We start from the raw sequence: 18,872 nt of genomic DNA, 5'->3' as shown, positions 1-18,872 counted from the left end.
CTCTTTCTTCCATCCGCTGACAGAGTACAGAGGATCCAGAAGAGAACCCTGAGGCCCTGGAGATTGTTGGAGCCACCCAAGACGGCCTGCCAAGCACCTGCACCACGTTAATACAGGAAGGAAACAAATATCTGTACCCCAAGCCATGGGCTCCGGAGAGGGTCCTTCACAGCAGTCAGCCTTTTCGGCTTACACAGCACACCTTCACCACGGTGCAGTCGAAGTTGGTGCAATTGTCACCACCTGTCGGACTCCTTCTCTGAAGTCCATGCTGTAGTCAAGAACTGTGAGTCACTTCTGTGCATTTCCAGGGCCTAGTTCAGGATCTTGCAAACAAATGTGTCATTTAAATGTCTGGCAACTGATGCATGACTCAAGAAAAAAAAAAAAAAGACAAAGCTCACCCTTGCCTTTCTCTTTTCTCCCTAACCAACTTTTTCCTGTGAATTTCTATTCCACTTCCACTGTAATTTTTCACCTATGTTGCTTTGCCTGGGAACATCTTCCCCTCTACTGAGAGACCTGCCGAGGACCCGATCCTGCAGGTTTTATTACCAGGCTGTTCAGGTTTCCAAAGAGCTCATTGATAAGAACTGCTTTTGAAAGAGCAATCTATGCCTGTGATTAATTCGACCCTTCCTTTTGTTTTGTTTTTGGTTTTAAATTGTGCTTCTTCTTGTTAAAAATGAAATAAATGGTGCCCAATTTCTCTTCTCCTTTCCAAATGAAATTAATCATTACTGATTCTGACTTAAGTGAATTTACCCTGGTGAGACCAACATTTCATTGAGATCCTAAAAATCCTAAGTGGGAGTTTATTACATTTTTTTAAACAAAGAATAAAACCTAAATGGAGTCTGGAATTTAGAATGGAAAGGGACTTTCCATTCTGAGCTAGTATCCACACTCACTAGCCTTATCTCAGTCCATTTTATGGTGCTATAACAGGATACCTGGGTAATTTTTACAGAACAGAAATTTATTTCTCATAGTTCTGGAGCCTGGGGATTTCAGAGTCAAAGCACATGCAGGGTAAAGCCTGGGCTCTCTCCTTGCAAGATGGTGCCTGGAACACTGTGTCCTCCCAGGGCAGAACAGTCAGGTAGAAGAGAACCCCCACACATGAGCCCCTCTAATAACAGTATTAATATGTACCTCCCCAAAGGCCACACTCCAACACTGTGGCACTGAGGATTATGTTTCTGGAACATGAATTCGGGGGGATATATTCAGATTACAGCACATTCCTAATTCCCTTCTACGACACTGTCAGAATGGTCCTTACCACCCCTATGTCTACCAACATTCTGTTTATATTTATTTAATGGTTCTCTAAGACAATGGAAACTTTCTCTCCTTCTCTACTATTTTTTTTCCATCCCTCAAAATCACCTTTAAAAATCCCTTAGCAACAACATCAGCATTTCCTCCTTTGCCCCTCAAAACCCATCCAGCCTCTACCCTATAACTAGTTCCAAGGCCACTCCATGTTTGTATTAATTAAAATGGCACTCCACCCCCAGTACCAATTTCTATTTTATCTAGTTTGAGCTGCTATAACAAATTGCCATAGACTGGGTGGCTTAAAACATAGAAATTTATTTCTCCAGTTCCTGCAAACAAAGTTCAAGATCAAAACACCAACAGGTCAGTGTCTGGTAGAGAGAGCACTTTTCCTGCTTTGAAGATGGTCAACTGGTTATGTCCTCATCTGGGGAAGAGCAGACAGAGAGTAGGCTCTGGTGTCTGTTCTTATAAGAGCACTAATTCCACCAGGCACACACCTGTAATCCCAGGGACTCAAGAGGCTGAGGCAGGAGGATCATGAGCTCAAAGCCAGCCTCAGCAATGGGGGAGGGGGTGCTAAGCAACTCAGTGAGACCCTGTCTCTAAATAAAATACAAAATAGGGCTGGGGGTGTGGTTCAGTGGTCAAGTGCCCCTGAGTTCAATCTCCAGTATCCCCCCCCCAAAAAAAGAACACTAATTCCATTCATGAGGGCTCCACCTCGTGACAGTGACCTCCCCCAAACCCCATCTCCTAATGCTATCATATTAGGGTTAAGATTTTAGCATATGAATTTAGAGGCAGTGATACAAACCTTCAGTCCATAACACATTACATATGCAGAAGGGTTTACATAATAGGCTTTCTACATTAGAAAATATTTATCATTAGTTAAGAAAATAAATCTGGCTTCTGTGGGCTATACTCCTTCAAAACAACTGCTTTTTAAAGAATTGATTGACTAGCACATTTTAAATTCCCTGATATGCCTTGATTGTCTCTGAACAAATATAAAAGAAAAAGAAATGACAAGTTCTTCAAGCTGGAAAAAAAAATAATAATCAGTCACTCTCAGGGGCATCTTACACGTCAGTTCAAACTCTGCAGCTTGATTGATGTAAATCTTTTTATCACCCTTCAAGTGCTATCAACAGATATTTACTTCTCCACTCCATACTCTGGCATAGCAGTTCTGTTCAGGAAAAGGCATAATTATTTCAGCAATTAAGCCTACCAAATACTAAAAGTGACTAACAAGACAGCCACATGGAAATTGAATTTTTGAAGTCTTTAGGATGGAATGACTTGGTAAAGAAAACAGAGAAAAATTGGGAAAAAAAAAGAAAAACATAAAACAAGAGAAAGCAGCATAAAGAAACTTGTGATACAAGCCAGGGTGGTTTCCAGGACCACAGAGAGGAGGGACTTTGGAGGAACCTGCTGGCTGGAGAGGCTGACAGCCCCTCCTCACTCTTTACCAGTTTGCTTTTCTATCAAACCTGAGGTCTCTGAAAAAATCAACACTGATAGTCCATGAGATGCAGTTTAACAAAAAAAAAATCATATTTTTTTTCAACAAATTCAAAAATTGTTTAACGATCGCTGCTGGCACTATTCATATCTAGCTCCTGTTTCTACCTTTCTGTGGGGTTACATCTTAATGTTTTCCTATTTTAAAAGGTATCAGAGCTGCCCCTGAAACTCCCCTGCCGGGCTTTGTTTGATTAATTCTTTTTTCTCCCTCTGTGCTCAGGGATCTTGAGAGATCTGGAAAGGCCAGCTCACCATTTGCTAATGCTGTGACCTAGATTGGGTCTGTTTCATTTAATAAACAGGGAGAGTTTTAGCCTCAGGCTGTCAATACATCTAAGGTTGCACTGGGCCCACAGTTTGTTTATGAGGGATGTTTTTGCCTGAAGTAAAACATAGGCATCGACTGTTGATTTCTTCTGAGTTCACAGAATTGGGCCGAGATCTGGGCAAATATTTTAGACTCTTCAAAAATGCTCACAAAGGTGTTATTTCTGTCTTTTTACATACTCAGAAATATTTGTAAATTTCTTCCCTAGATAAACTTGGCAGTCCCTGTCCCCTTCTGACAACTAACTGAAAGAAAAAGATATGACATCAAGATAGCTCTCAATAAATCATTCTTGGTTCAGTGAATCATTTCCAAATATCTTTGATTCATTTTGATAATGTCGATGGGGGACAGACTGAGTAGAGGGAACATGCCATTTAGAGAATAATTCTACAAACTGTGCCCACTGTACTGACCCCTACATGCCTTCCACAGGATATGTCACGTTTCTCAGTAAACTACCTGTTATGTGCAGGAGAAATGCAGGCCCTAAATGCCATAAAAAGAAAACAAGTTACCCTGCAGGGAAGGACTTTTGTGACCCTGACACAGACCAGACCCCAGAACTCAGAGAGACAAGGATATTTCCCCCTAATTATAAAATCTATAGGATCAGATTCCAGTTAGAACTGGTCTACATGGGCCAGTTGACCTAGAGTTGTCATGCTCAGTGGGGACTTGAAAGTCTGATGTCATCCTGCTGTCAATCAAAAGTCAAGAAGTGGAGCCTGGCGCAGAGGCACACACCTATAATCCCAGCAGTTTAGGAGGCTGAGGCAGGAGGATCACAAGTTCAAAACCAGCCTCAGCAAATTAGTGAGGCCCTAAGCAATTTAGCAAGACCCTATCTCAAAATTTTTTTAAAAAAAAATGTTTTAAAAGGGCTGGGGATGTGGCTCAGTGGTTAAGCACCCCCTGAGTTCAATCCCTGGTACCAAAAAAAAAAAGTCAAGAGGTAGTCATGGGCAAGACTCTCTGGAAACTTTCCTGGGACCCCCAATAAAACTAGAAGGCAGGAAGAGTGTGCCATCTCTCTCCTCTCTGAAAGAACCCGCTCTCTCCCTTGAAAGTGTCCCCCTTTTGCCCTTTTTCTATCCCTTCTAAGAAACTCATGCCCGTTACTCCCAGTGACATATCTGAAATTTTTCTGGCATGATTTCAAGAATCAGGATGTGAAGGGGGCCTTCTCATTGCCTCAGTTTTGTGGAATACCTATGTAAGAATATTACATCATATCTGCACAATGGCAATGATAACTAAGCTATTATTTATTGAGCATCTATATGAACCATGCTCAGTGCTCAGCCCTTTGCATTCATTAACTCATGTAAGCGTCACAGTATGCTATGAGGTAGACAGCATTGTTGTTCCATTCTACCATTATCTAAGAAATCTCTATGAAGTAGAACAATTTGGTTGGCCTTGCTCCACATAGACTTAACTATCATAGCACTGCTCTAGGAGTAACAGGACTACAGATTCTAAATCACTTTAACCATCGTGATCTTATCTGATCTGTTCTTCAGCACTCCAAAGAAAATATCATCATGTTCTATCCTTCAGATAAAAGAATTCAAGGTCCAAAAGTTTGGATGACTTTTCCAAAGTATGGTTGCCAGATTTAAGGGGAAAACAGAGGACACCCAGTTCAATTTGAAATTTCAGAGAGCAAAACACATGTGGGACATACTTATACTAAAAAGTCTGCGTTGCTTATCTGAAATTGAACAAGTAATCTGAAATTGATGGTACGTACCAAATAATATTTTAGTATAAATATGTCCCAATTATTTTTATTATCTGAAATTCAAATCTAAATGAATATCCTATATTTATATGACAACCTTATCCTAAAGTCACACTATTGGTGTGAGACAATGTTGGGACTTTAAGACAAGTTTTCTCCCCTAAGCCCAAGTGTTTTTCCATCACATCAGAGTAAGGAGTCTAACCTCTCCACCCAGATTTATAAATGGAATATTGAAAACTGCCTCTAATCAGATACTCAAATAGTCAGGTAAACCAATATTTTTCATCTTAGCTAAATCAATCGGATAACAGGTATGACTCTCAGGCCATACATGCTGGTTAGAACTTTTATTTAGGGAGTGTGGGGGGGGTGTCAGGGCCCAACATTTGGGATTAAACCAGGGTTTCTACATTACTGAGATATAGATAGATAGATAGATAGATAGATAGATAGATAGATAGATAGATAGATAGATAGATAGATAAAAATATGTATAAAGGGTCTTACTAAATTGCTGAGGCTGGCCTTGAAATGACCATGTTCCCTCCTCAGCTTCCCTAGTCACTGGGATTATAAGCTTGCGCCATAGCCCTGCTAAGAAATCACACTTCCCTTCAGTTTCAGGAACTGCCATTGATTCTTCAGAATCTTTTTCTCTGTCCCTCAAAGTTTGGATTTTCTAAAATTAAAGCCAGGAGGATTCCCACACTTAAACCTCTCTACCACACTCCCTTCCCTGGGATAAGGAGTACAGCACCAACTAATTGCTTGAATGCATAAGAGACAGAAGGAAATTCAGAGACAGAGAAAAAAAATTACATTAATATCCTAAAGTATTCTCCTGCCACCACAGAGGAGTCATGCTTGTGCAAACAAATGTTGATGTGTTGCAGCCTCTCCATTAAACATACTGCGGTCTACAATTCTGCAATTAAAATTAATATAATCATCCTACACACTGTGGCCAGACCAATGTCCCAAAGGTAGGCTCATCACATTACTTCTTAGCTCAAATCCCTCTAAAGTCTTCCCATTGCTCCAGAAAACAGTGTAGCCCCCTCAGCCTGATGCTTGAGGTGTTCATGGTTTCCCTGCCATTCTGTTTCCAACTCCACCTTCCATAATTTCTTCACATGGGCAGTCACTCCCACAAACTGCCTTGCCTGCAAAGCCTTCCTTCCTCCCCATTCTGCTCCAGAATTGCCCAACTCTTGCCATAGCTGTTGATTTCGTGTGCCACCATCCATCCCCCAGCCATGCTAGCCTGTACCAACCCATTTCCGCTCATGTCAACCATGGCCTCCTCCAAGCACCCTACTGAGTGTCCTTTCGGATCTCCAGGAAGGCCTCACTACTACTGAAAACATGAAAAAAAAAAATCACATGTGCAAGGAGAGCATAAGTTAACTAATATGTCCACATTTCTTTGCTTGATGTTGGAGTTGCAGCACCTCTGACATAACGCTGGTTATGTCACAATGACGGATGGCTGACCAACCCCTGGGTCAAGGAAAAGCAAGAAAGCAGTGTTTTGGGGTCTTTTGTTGTTGTTGTTTTAATGTTTTTTGCTAGAACAATAAGAGGCCCACCGAGATATAAAAGATCTCAAAGTTGATTTTTAGAGTTAAAAGGTGAAAAATCAACCCATTCTGAACACTCCTTCAGTATACATTGAGGAAATACCTTCCACTTCACCCAAAAGGTGGAAAAAAGATGATACTTTTCACACTCAATCCAGTGTGGGAAGTCCCCTGCTACAGGCCAAATGTTTGGGTTCTCCCCAACATTTATGTATTAAATCCTAATACCCCCCCCCCATGTGATGGTATCTGGAGGAGATTAGATCTTGACAGTGGAACCCTTGAGGGCACATGAATGGGATCAGAGCCCTTATAAAGGAGCCCAGCAAGCTCCTTTGCCTGAGGTCATGTGAGGATGTGGGGAAAAGATGGCTATGAACCAGAAAGCAGGCTCTCATTAGATACCAAATCTGCTGGGGCCCTGATCTTGGACTTCCAGCCTCCTGAACCATGAGAAATAAATTTCTGTTATCTATAAGCTGCCCAGTTTATGGCATCTTGCTATTCTGTTAGCACCCAAACAGTAAGCTACCTACTTGCTGAGAAATTTACAAATGCTACCTACGGGCATAATCAGCAACCCTCAAATAAATGCATGGACATGATAATGACACCAAAAAATACAGACATTCTGAGAAAGAAATTGAAGAGGAGGGAAAAGTTTCAAAATTATGTCTTTCTAGGCTTTCGTTCCAAATTTCCCCTACTAGAATACCATCTATCAGTGAATTTCTCTAAAAAGCCATAAATGAATAGTTCTCATGGGCAATTTTCTGTGTCTGGTTTTATTCTTGGACATGTCGAGAGCAAAGCTGCCTCTACATAGAGAAAAATCTCCTTGGGTGGCTGGAGGAAGGCCCATCTTCACACCAGAATCTAGAACTGAGTGGGAAGTTCTAGGCAAGAGGCAGAATCAGCATTTTTCCCTGACCTTGAAAAAAGTATCCAGGAAACCAGACATCAGGACAACTGGTTCTGGCATCAGGGAATAAAGTGCTGTCAACATGCAGGCTGTGTGGGAACTGAGACCAGGGGAGACCTATGGATTAGATGAGTCCCCCAAAAAGCATGCATTGGAAACAGTCCCCCATGCACGAGGGTTAGGAACTGAGACTTAATGGGAGACGTTGAGGTCATAAGGGCTCCACCATCACAAACAGACTAAATGTAAGGGCATCTTGTACCCTCTCTGGCCATGTGATGCCCTCTGCCATATTATGACGCAGCAGAAAGGCTCCCAGAACGGTGAACAAAACAGACAGGGACACAGCAAGATGGTGCAGGACCGGGAATCCTGGGAGGGAGCTACTTGGAATTGGCATCAAAGACCTGGATTGTGTACATTGAACTTCTTGTGCCTCTAGTATCTTCTTCATTTATAGTCTATGTTGCTCTTGAAATTTGGAAAAGTCCTCTTGGAAACACCAGCTTTCCAAGCTCTTTTGAAGGAAACAAAAGGAAGAGGTTTGAATCCACTCATGGAACTGTGTTTCCAAAGTTTGATCCCCCTACCCTAAGAATCAGACTCACTGGTGACACAGCCAATGCTTTAAGGGAAAACAAGGTCACCAGTCGTTGGTCCCACCGCATGTCCCCATCTGTCAGGTCCCTTGAGCCCTACAGGAGAGGCTCTGCACTCTGCCCACAAGAGCACCATCATTTCTCCCAGAACCCCCAACTCTGCTGAAAATGGCACCCCAGAGTCCTGGACAGTTAACCTTCCCAACAGTGTCTCAATCCATGTGCAAATAAATCTGAGCTTCTAATCCATTTCCTCCACTTGCAGACCCCAAGCTTGCTATTGCGTGTCATTCTTTGCTGAAAATCAATCTACTTGTACAAAAATAGAGCCAAACAGTCACGAAAGGCTGAAACTCAATGCCATCTTTGGGACTCAGGCTTCAGAGCCTGTGGGGGAGGTCTGACAACCCTGGTGGATAAAGGCTTGGCTTGAAGACACCACTGGTGTCACTGGCTGAGCAATTTCCCAGTGGCAAGAGAAAGAAGAAGGCCCCCTCAGAGCCAAGGAGGTCTGAGTGAGTATGCAGAGCAAGCCGTGCCAGGAGGAGTCCAGTCCACAGAGGCTCTTTTTCAGTAGATCCAAGTCTTGACTACTATTCCAAAAATAGGACTTAAAGCCAGAGGGCTCCCAAGTGGAGTGGAGATTTAATTTAGATAGAGCATGCAAAAAAGAAGCATCAAATCGGAACTGACAGCAGATAAAGGGCTAGGATATTTCCTCCAATATGTGACCCAGACTCTGAACAAGAGAAAGTGATTCTCTACCATATCAGATTTATTGAAGCCACTCATCAGTATCCCTAACCACAGTGGGCTCACTGCCACACAGCTGCTGCCTCCGCCATATCCAAGAGCCTAATTCTAGGCTGCAGGGGAGTAGACAAGAGCTGCTGGGCCAAGGCAAATCTGGGTATGATCCTCCTGGTTCAAGGACCCCTGGCACCAATATCCTCCCTTCAAATTGGCTTGTTGATTTGGGTCATGGACTTCAATGGATGAGTCCGGCTCCTTAATGAAATTAGTCTGAAATGGATGTCACTTCTTCTGGAGCAGCTGATGCTCCACTTCCCCTCTGATCCCAATTATATTTTACTGCATTCCTCCACGCAGTATATTATGTTCATATTGTATGCTCAGGAATAACAAAAGACAACATTTATGGTCGCTATGTCACAAACCTGACCCAAACACTTCAGATAAATTACCTAATCTTCTCTCTGTGAAGTAGGTGATATACTTATTTTAAAGATGACCGATTTAAAGTTTGGGGACTTTGAGTCTTTAGCTACAGAGCTGGGACTTAAACCCCCAGTGTCTGATTCTTCCATGTAAGCTCTGGCACTGTACCACCTCTCTAGACTGTAAACACAAAGGCTTTTGGTTTATCCATCCATTCAACAAATATGCAATCAACAATCACTAGAGACTATTCTAAGCTAAAGGGTTAGGAGTACAGGAAACAGACATGATTGCTGTTTGTAAGAAGCTAACATTCTAGAGGTGGGAAAACAGAACAGAAACAAGTAACCCAATACATTAAAAAGACATACCAGCTAATGATAAATACTGATTGTAATCAGACAAGTGGACAGACATGCTGACTGGAGAGTGACCAGGTGGCAGTGTGTGGCTGAGAGGATGAGCACAGCTTCAGCCAAGACCTCTCTTTGGAGACCATTTGGGCTGAGACCTGTAGAATGATAAGGGAGCAACTGTGTAAAAAGGTCTGAGGAAAAGAGAGTCCCAGGCTAGACCTGAGGCCTGTGACTGCAGCAAATAAAGAGCAAATTCACCACAGACGCTGGCTGGGAGGTTTGATTTTCTGAGCAGCAGTGAGTAGCGCTACCTCCGTAATCGCTGCATCTGTAGCCTTGGTGATGCGTCCAAGGCTCATGTTACTAGTCACTGAATAAGAAGTTTATTGCATGAAGGAGTAAACAATGCAGCTTCCAGCTCTAGAGAAGAAGGAGAGAAGGGGTGCCTCATAGCAAACTGAGACCCTGACACTGGGCCACAGCTCAGAGTTCTGCCTTCGCCTCTTCTGTGCTCTGTGAGAGCCTGACTGGGCAGCCAGGACTCTGGAGATCTGCAGATCAGAGGCCTGCTCATGAGGCTGCAGCCCTGCAACACAAGCAGTGGATGGCCATTGACTGCAGGGGGTGTGCAGGGTGTCCCGACCCACCATCTGCACAGTAGCTTCCTTGCTTGGCTGAATGCATGATCCTCTTCAGTCTCTAGAGGACAAAACAAACAGCACACAGGAGGAGGCCACATCCTTGCAGACTAAAGTTCTCATTCCTGGGTGACAGATTCCTTTATCTTTCTTTTTTTTTTTTTTTTTTTTGTATCGGGGAATGAACCCAGGGGTGCTTTACCACTGAACCACAACCCCAGCCCTTTTTATTTTTTGAGAGAGAGTCTTACTAAGTTGCTTAGGGCCTCACTGAATTGTTGAGGCTGGCTTTAAACTTGTGATCCTCCTGTCTCATCTTCCCCAGTGACTGGGATTACAGGCACGTGCTGCCACACCCATCTTGGGTAATGGATTCTAAAGAGTCATGCTAGCTGCTTCCAGGGGAAGTAAGGGAGTAAGGAGACAACTTGGCAAAGAGTCACAGCAGTTTTCCCAAGGATGATGGACGATAGTCTTATGCCAGTGTATATCTAACACTGTTCACCTGGTTCATATTTTGCCGTCCCTCCTGCTGCTTCTGATAGCAAATGAAAAAAAAGTTTTCAGGAGAGCCATACCAGAACGGAGCTCAGGCCCAGGCCTAGGACACCTCCACCCACCTGCGCTGGAGCCCAGGCCCAATTTAGGCCCAGGTCTACCCCACCATTAGTAGAAAAAGAGCTCAGGCCCAGACCACTGCCATAGCCTTCCCCACGTAGTAACTTCCACTTTGCGAAAACAGACAGCGTAGAAGCAACTGCATCTTGGGACAGGCACCCCAAAGCCAGTGTAAGGCCCACCCTTTCAGCCCCATCTCTGAAAGAGGTTGCATCCTGTTGAGAGCCACAGACAAGTCAAGATGGCGCCCGGCACTTTGCCAAAAGGAGTGGTTTGAGAAGTAACGCCAGTGAGCCATTAAGATGATGGAGATTCCTTAATGACTGACTGCTGTATCTAATGATGTTAATTAAGTTAAGCTGTGTGTAATTATTAAGATGATGAGGATTCCTTAATGACCAATTGATATATCTGGATGATGTTAATTGAAACAAGCTGTGTATAATCAGTTAAGTGTATATATGCCTCTACTGTCTGGCAATAAAGCGACTCCCGCTGTTTCAACCTTCACAAGTTGCTTGTCACACACACACACACACACACACACACACACACACACCCTGTTACTTTGCCCAGCCAGCCAGACTGCAGCAGCATCCATCATGGGACACCCCACTGCTATCTCAAGTTACCTCTGCTAGTGCTGCCACTACCTTTAGTTGTAGTAGCATTCATCACGGGACACCAGGAGGGTCAGGAAGCCCAACACCAAAGTGAGGTAAAGATAATCTGCACGGATACTACAAGATTATAGAGTAGAAATTATAATACCTCAGATCTGCACTGCAAGAAAGGAAGACATATAGACAACATGAAAAAACAAGGGAAGAAAGTGCTCCAAACAAACCAGGATAGTACAATAATAGAATCCATGGGCAGAGCAGTCGATGAAATGTCAGAGAAGGAGTTCAGAATGTACATAATTAAAATGATATATGAATTAAAGAATGACCTAAATGAGTAAAAACAAGCAAATATTGATCACTCCAACAAAGAGATAATGGAGCAAATACAGGTAGCAAAAAATTACTTTAAGAAAGAGATAGAGATTCTGGGAAAAAAATCAGAAATCCTTAAAATGAAGGAAACAATAAACCAAATAAAAAACTCAATAGAAAGCATCACCAACAGACTAGATCACTTGGAAGACAGAATGTCAGATAATGAAGACAAAGTATACAATCTGGAAAATAAAGTTGACCACACTGTGAAGATGGTAAGAAACCATGAACAAAGGACAAAACAGATAGCACACAGGAGGAGGCTACATCCTTGCAGACTAAAGTTCTCATTCCTAGGTGACAGATTCCTTTTTCTTTCTTTCTTTCTTTCTTTCTTTCTTTCTTTCTTTCTTTCTTTCTTTCTTTCTTTTTTTTTGTTTTTTAGAATGATAAGGGAGCAACTGTGTAAAGTTGCTCAGAAATTATTGTATGGCATCAAAAGAACAAATCTAAGATCTATTGGGATAGAGGAAAGCACAAAGATTCAAACCAAAAGAATGCATATTTTCTTCAATGAGATAATATCAGAAAGTTTCCTAAACATGAAGAATGAATTGGAAAATCAAATACAAGAGTCTTACAGGAAACCAAATGTGCAAAATTACAACAGATCTACACCAAGGCACATTATAATGAAAATGACTGGCAAACAGAATAAGGATAGACTCTTAAAGGCTTCGGGATAAAGGAATCAGATCATTTATAGGGGGAGACCCATTCGTATCTCAGCAGATTTTTCAACCCAGACCCTCAAAGCCAGGAGATCCTGGAACAACATATACCAAGCTCTGAAAGAAAATGGATGCCAACCAAGAATCTTATATCCAGCAAAATTCAGCTTCAGATTTGATGACGAAATAAAAACCTTTTTGACAAAAGTTAAAAGAATTTACAGTGGGAAAGCCTGTGCTACAGAGCATCCTCAGCTAAATATTCCAGTAGAAGGAAATTAAAAACAATAAAAATCAGCAAAGGGAGGAACTACACTAAAGGAAAGGCCAATCAAAGGAGAAACCAAACTAAGTTAAAAACCAAAAATAAACCAAGATGTCGGGGAATACAAATCACATTTCAATAATAACCCAGAATGTGAATGGCTTAAATTCATCAATTAAAGACATAGAATAACAGATTGGATTTAAAAAAAGACTCAACAATATGTTGCCTTCAAGAGACTCATCTCACAGGAAAAGACATCCACAAAATGAACGTGAAAGGGTGGGAAAAAACATACCATTCACATGGACTACATAAACAAACAGGGATTTCATTTCCATCCTCATATCAGATAAAGTGGACTTCAAACCAAAGCTAGTGTAAAGAGATAAAGAAGGACATTTTATACTGTTTAAGGGATTTATACATCAACAAGACATAATAATCATAAATATCTATGGCCCAAACAATGGGGCATCTATATATGTCAAACAAAACCCTTCTCAAATACAAGAACCAAATAGATCACAACAAAATAATACTGGGTGACTTTAATACAAATCTCTCACCACTTAATAGATCTTCCAAACAAAAAACTAAACAAAGAAACTATAGAACTCAATAACATAATCAATAGTTTGGATTTAACAAACATATATAGAATATTCCATCCATCAATGAGCAAATACACTTTCTTCTAAGCAGCACATGGATCCTTCTCCAAAATTGATCATATGTTATGCCACAAAGCAAGTCTTGGCAAATACAAAAAAAAATAGAGAGATACTACCCTGCATTCTATCTAACCATAATGGAATGAAATTAGAAATCAATGATAAAATTAAAAAGAGAAGTTACTCCAACACCTGGAGACTAAACAATACACTATTAAATGACACATGGATAACAGAAGACATCAGGGAGGAGATAAAAACAATTCTTAGAGGTAAATGAGAACTCTGATACAACTTATCAAATCTCTGGGACACTGAGAAGGCAGTGCTAAGAGTAAATTTCCTTGCATTAAGCACATTCATTAAAAGAAGAAAGTCAACAAATAAACAACCTGACATTACAGCCCTAGAAAAAGAAGAATAAACCAACACCAAAAGTAGTAGAAAACAAGAACTAATTTAAATCAGGGCAGAAATCAATGAAATTGAAACAATTCAAAAAATTGACAAAGCAAAAAGCTGGTTCTTTGAAAAAATAAATAAAATTGACAAACCCTTAGCCACCCTAATGAAAAGAAGGAAGGAGAAAACTCAAATTACTAAAATTTGTGATGAAAATGGAAATATCATGACAGACACTATTGAAATACAGAAGACAATTGGAAACTATTTTGAAAATTTCTATTCCAGTAAAATAGAGAACCTCAAAGACACCGACAAATTTCTAGAGGCATCTGATCCACCCAAACTGAGTCAAGAGGACATACACAATTTAAACAAATCAATTTCAAGCATGGAAATTGAAGACACCATCAAAAGTCTAACAACCAAGAAAATCCAGGATCAGACAGATTCACAGTTGAGTTCTATGACCTACAAAGAAGAATTAATACCAATACTCCTCAAATTATTCCATGAAATAGAAAAGGAGGGAACCCTTCCAAACTCATTCTATGAAGCTAGTATCATCCTGATACCAAAACCAGGTAGAGACAAATCAAGGAAAGAAAATTTCAGACCAATATCCCTGATGAACATTGATGCAAAAATTCTCAGTAAAATTCTGACAAATTGCATACAAAAACATACTTTAAAAATAGTGCACCGTGACCAACAGGGTTCATTCCAGAGATGCAAGTTTAGTTCAACATACAGAAATCAATAAATATAATTCATTACATCAATAGACTTAAAGATAAGAATCATATGATCATCTCAATTGATGCAGAGAAAGCATTTGACAAAATACAGCACCCTTTCATGTTCAAAACACTATAAAAACTAGGGATACTAGGAACATACCTCAACATTGTAAAAGCAATCTATGCTAAGCCCAACGCCAATATCATTCTAAATGGAGAAAAGTTAAAAGCATTCCCTCTAAAAACTGGAACAAGATAGGAATGCACTCTTTTACCACTTCTAGTCAACATAGTCATTGAAACTCTAGCCAGAGCAATTAGACAGACAAAAGAAATTAAAGGGATACGGATAGGAAAAGAAAAACTCCAACTATCATTATTTGCTGAGAAGAAGCTTTTTAGTGTGAGTCCATCTCATTTGTTAATTCTCGATTTTATTTCTTGTGCTTTAGGAGTCTTGTTAAGAAAGTCAGGACCTAATTTGACATGATGAAGATTTGGGCCTACTTTTTCCTCATTATCATTATTTGCTGATTCTATACTTAGAGGATTCAAAAAACTCCACCAGAAAACTTCTAGAATTAATGAATGAATTCAGCAAAGTAGCAGGACATAAAATGAATACCCATAAATCAAATGTTTTTCTATACATTAGTGATGAATCTTCTGAAAGAGAAATTGGGAAAACTACCCCATGCACAATAGCCTTGAAAAAAAATTAATACTTGGGAATCAATTTAAGAAAAGAGGTGAAAGACCTCTACAATGAAAACTACAGAAAAGAAAGAAATTGAAGAAGACCTTAGAAGATGGAAAGTCTTTCATGCTCTTGGATAGGCAAAATTAATATTGTCAAAATGGCCATCTACCCAAAGCACTATATAGATTCAATGAAATTCCAATTAAAATCCCACTGTCATTTCTTATAGAAATAGAAAAAGCAACCATGGAATTCATTTGGAAAAGTAAGAGACCCAGAATCACCAAAGCAATACTTAGCAAAAAGAGTGAAGCAGGAGACATCACAACACTAGAACTTAAACTATACTACAAAGCAATAGTAAAAAGGGAAAAAAATAAATAAAACCAGCATGGTATTGGCACCAAAATAGACATGTAGGCAAATGGTACAGAATAGAAGACACAGAGACAAACCCCATAATAACAGTTATCTCATACTAGACAAAGCCACCAAAAAACATATATTGGAGAAAAGATAGCCTCTTTAACAAATGGCAGTAGGAGAACTAGAAATCCATATGCATCAAAATGAAAATAAGCCCCTGTCTCTCACCATGCACAAAACTCACTCAAAGTGGATCAAGGACCTAGGAATTAGTGCAGAGACCCTGCACCTAATGGAGGAAAAAGTAGGCCCAAATCTTCATTACATCAAATTAGGCCCTGACTTTCTTAACAAGACTCCTAAAGCACAAGAAATAAAATCAAGAATTAATAAATGAGATGGACTCACACTAAAAAGCTTCTTCTCAGCAAAAGAAACAATGAGGTGATGAGAGGACCTACATTTGGGGAGCAAATTTGCCACACGCACATTAGATAGAGCACTAATCTCCAGGATATATAAAGAACTCAAAAAACTTAGCACCAAAAAACATACAACCCAATCAATAAATGGGCTAAGGAGTTGAACAGACACTTCTCAGAAGAATATATTTCAATTTCGATCAATAAATATATGAAAAAATGTTCAACATCTCTAGTAATTAGAGAAATGCAAATCAAAACTACTGTAAATTTCAAGGTCAAACATACAGTCAGAATGGCAGTTATCAAGAATACAGACAACAATAAATGTTGGTGAGAATGTGGAGGAAAAGGCACACTCATACATTGTTGATGGGATTGCAAACTGGGGCAACCAATCTGGAAAGCAGCATAGAGATTCCTCAGAAAACTTGAATGGAACCACCATTTGACCCAGCTATCCCACTCCTTGGTCTCTACCCAAAACACTTAAAATCAGCAGACTATAGTAACACAGTAAATCAATGTTTATAGCAGCTCAGTTCACAATAGCTAAACTGTGGAAGCAACCTAGATGCCCTTCAATAGATGAATGGATAAAGAAACTGTGGTATATTTACACAATGGAATATTATTCAGGCATTAAAAGTTAATAAAATTGTGGCATTTACAGGTAAATGGGTGGAGTTGGAGAATATCATGCTAATCGAAGTAAACCAATCCCAAAAAACCAAAGGCCAAATGTTCTCTCTGATAAGTGGATACTGATCCATAATGAGGGCAGGGAGGGCATGGGGAAAATGGAGAAACTTTGATGGGGCAAAGGGGAGAGAGGGTAAGGAGGGGACATGAGTACAGGAAAGACGGTGGAATGAGATGGACGTCATTACCCTAAGCACACGTATGACTGCACATACTGCACATGTGGTGCAACACTATATCATGTACAACCAGAGAAATAAAAAGTTGTGCTGCAACTGTATATAATGAATCAAAATGCATTCTGCTGTCATATAAACCTAATTTTAATTAATTAACTAATTTTTTTAAAAAATTTTTTTGGATTATCTTCAAGCCATGGATTCACCATAGGAAGCAAGCATGCAGGCCACTTCAAATAGTTGTCAGGCACATTCTTATTTTTCTTATTTCTATCAGCCTATCTAGACGACGTTTCTACCCCTCCAAGTGCTGTAAGGAGAGGCAAGGTCAAACATGCAATGCCTGGGCAAGAAAGACAGTTCTGTTCTCAGGGTTGAAGTGTGACCTCCATGCCCTACATATTTTCCATTTTTTTCCTGCTTTGCTCCCACTCCACCTTCCAAGTGACCCCATGCTGCTACAAGAGATGGATGAAGAGAGGCAATGTAGCTTCAGAAGCAGACATGCTTTTGAATTCCAGTTTTTCTACTATTAGCAGTGTGCCTCAGTGAGCCAATCTGTAAAATAAAAGACTTGCCTTGAGAAGATTGAAGGTCACAAGCACCAGAGCACAGAGGTCCAAATCTAGCATCTATTTGGCACTCATCCCTCTCCTTCCCATCTTTTTCCCTACAACCAAAGGTCCTGTGGATGTTGGGCAGCACAGAGGGAAGACAAAAATTATTTCTTCTTTTTTTTTTTTTTTTTTGTTACCAGGGATTGAATCCAGGGGCACTTAACCATTTAAGTAGCATTTAAGCCACATCCTTTTTGCATTTTATTTTGAGACAGGTCCTCACTAAATTGTTGAGGCTAGCTTTGAACTTGTGATCCTCTTGCCTCAGTCTCCTGAGTCCCTGGGATTATAGGCATGCGCCTATCAACACAAATTATTTCTTATAAAGATGTTAACCTCCAATAACAATTATATGTGCTTCCCTTCCCAGTGATATTTGTGTTCCAAAAAGTCAGGTTTAATCCACAGTAAAGAAGGCCTCTTTCAGGGATTTCATGCCAGGTGGTCATATTGGCAGAGAGAAAGAAAGGCTTGTCCAAATACAGCACAAGTAAACTTGGGCCATGTGTGGGTCCACTTGCCAGTACCCCCACTTCAGAAAGCTGCTGTCACAGTTTATTCAAATACAGAGGTTAATTGAGGGAAAGCACATGAAGATCAGGAAGTACAAATATTAATCAAAGCGAACTTTTACTGACTCTTGGAGATAGATCAAAAATTTATTTACTCAGAAAATTAAGTCTATTCATACAGTTCTGCAGCCAGATTAACTTTCATACTGATTTTAATAAACGCTGTGAAAGCCCAGCCTGCTCTCAGACAGCTAACAACCCAGGATGTGTTCTTTCCAGCTTCTCTGTTTTCACATCCTTTTCTCTCTGTCTGGAAAGCTCTTATCACCTCTTCAGCACCTGGAAAAAAATCCTATTCATTGAAGGCCAAGTCAAATGTCACTTCTTCATAAAGCTTTTCAGAATCTCCATCCTACCATCCAGCAAAATTAGTCACATAATTCTTTATCTGTTCCTGTTTTGTTTCCTACGTTTGGAACAAAGCTTGCAACAGTTGATTCACACATGCTGTAATTCAGCTGGTGGTTTATGCTGTGTCTCTCATGGTAGACTGTAATCCATAGGAAGGCAAGAGCCCTACTTCATTCAATCTGTGGTCCTACTGTTCTGCACTGCATCCAGCATATTTGTGACCTCAGTCAAGTTGGTGGAATTGAACTCATTACCTTGGAGAAATACTTAATCTTCCCAACCTCAGTTCCCTTCTTATAAAAGGTGACAAAGGTATCCACAACAAAAGTCAGTGTCCATATTTAAGGGTATGTCAAATGTGAAATACTGTCTTGCACACAATATAGACCTTTGTACATAATTAGCTCATTAGGAGTTGAT

General features: G+C 40.4%; 1 long non-coding RNA gene across 8 annotated transcripts in view; it reads right to left on the bottom strand.

Moving 5' to 3' along the window:
• Positions 1–553, bottom strand: part of LOC144364855 (uncharacterized) — a 121,449-nt gene extending 120,896 nt beyond the window's left edge. For all 8 annotated transcript variants that reach the window (XR_013422950.1, XR_013422948.1, XR_013422949.1 and 5 more), the window contains exon 1: positions 138–553. This is a non-coding gene — a long non-coding RNA (uncharacterized LOC144364855). The remainder of the gene's footprint in view (positions 1–137) is intronic.
• Between the last annotated feature and the right edge of the window lie 18,319 nt (positions 554–18,872).

The sequence above is a fragment of the Ictidomys tridecemlineatus genome, chromosome 6 (assembly GCF_052094955.1).
Source record: "Ictidomys tridecemlineatus isolate mIctTri1 chromosome 6, mIctTri1.hap1, whole genome shotgun sequence".
Classification (NCBI taxonomy): Eukaryota; Metazoa; Chordata; class Mammalia; order Rodentia; family Sciuridae; genus Ictidomys; species Ictidomys tridecemlineatus.
Note: the sequence above shows the minus strand (reverse complement) of the source record. Positions and strands in the feature narration are given on the sequence as shown.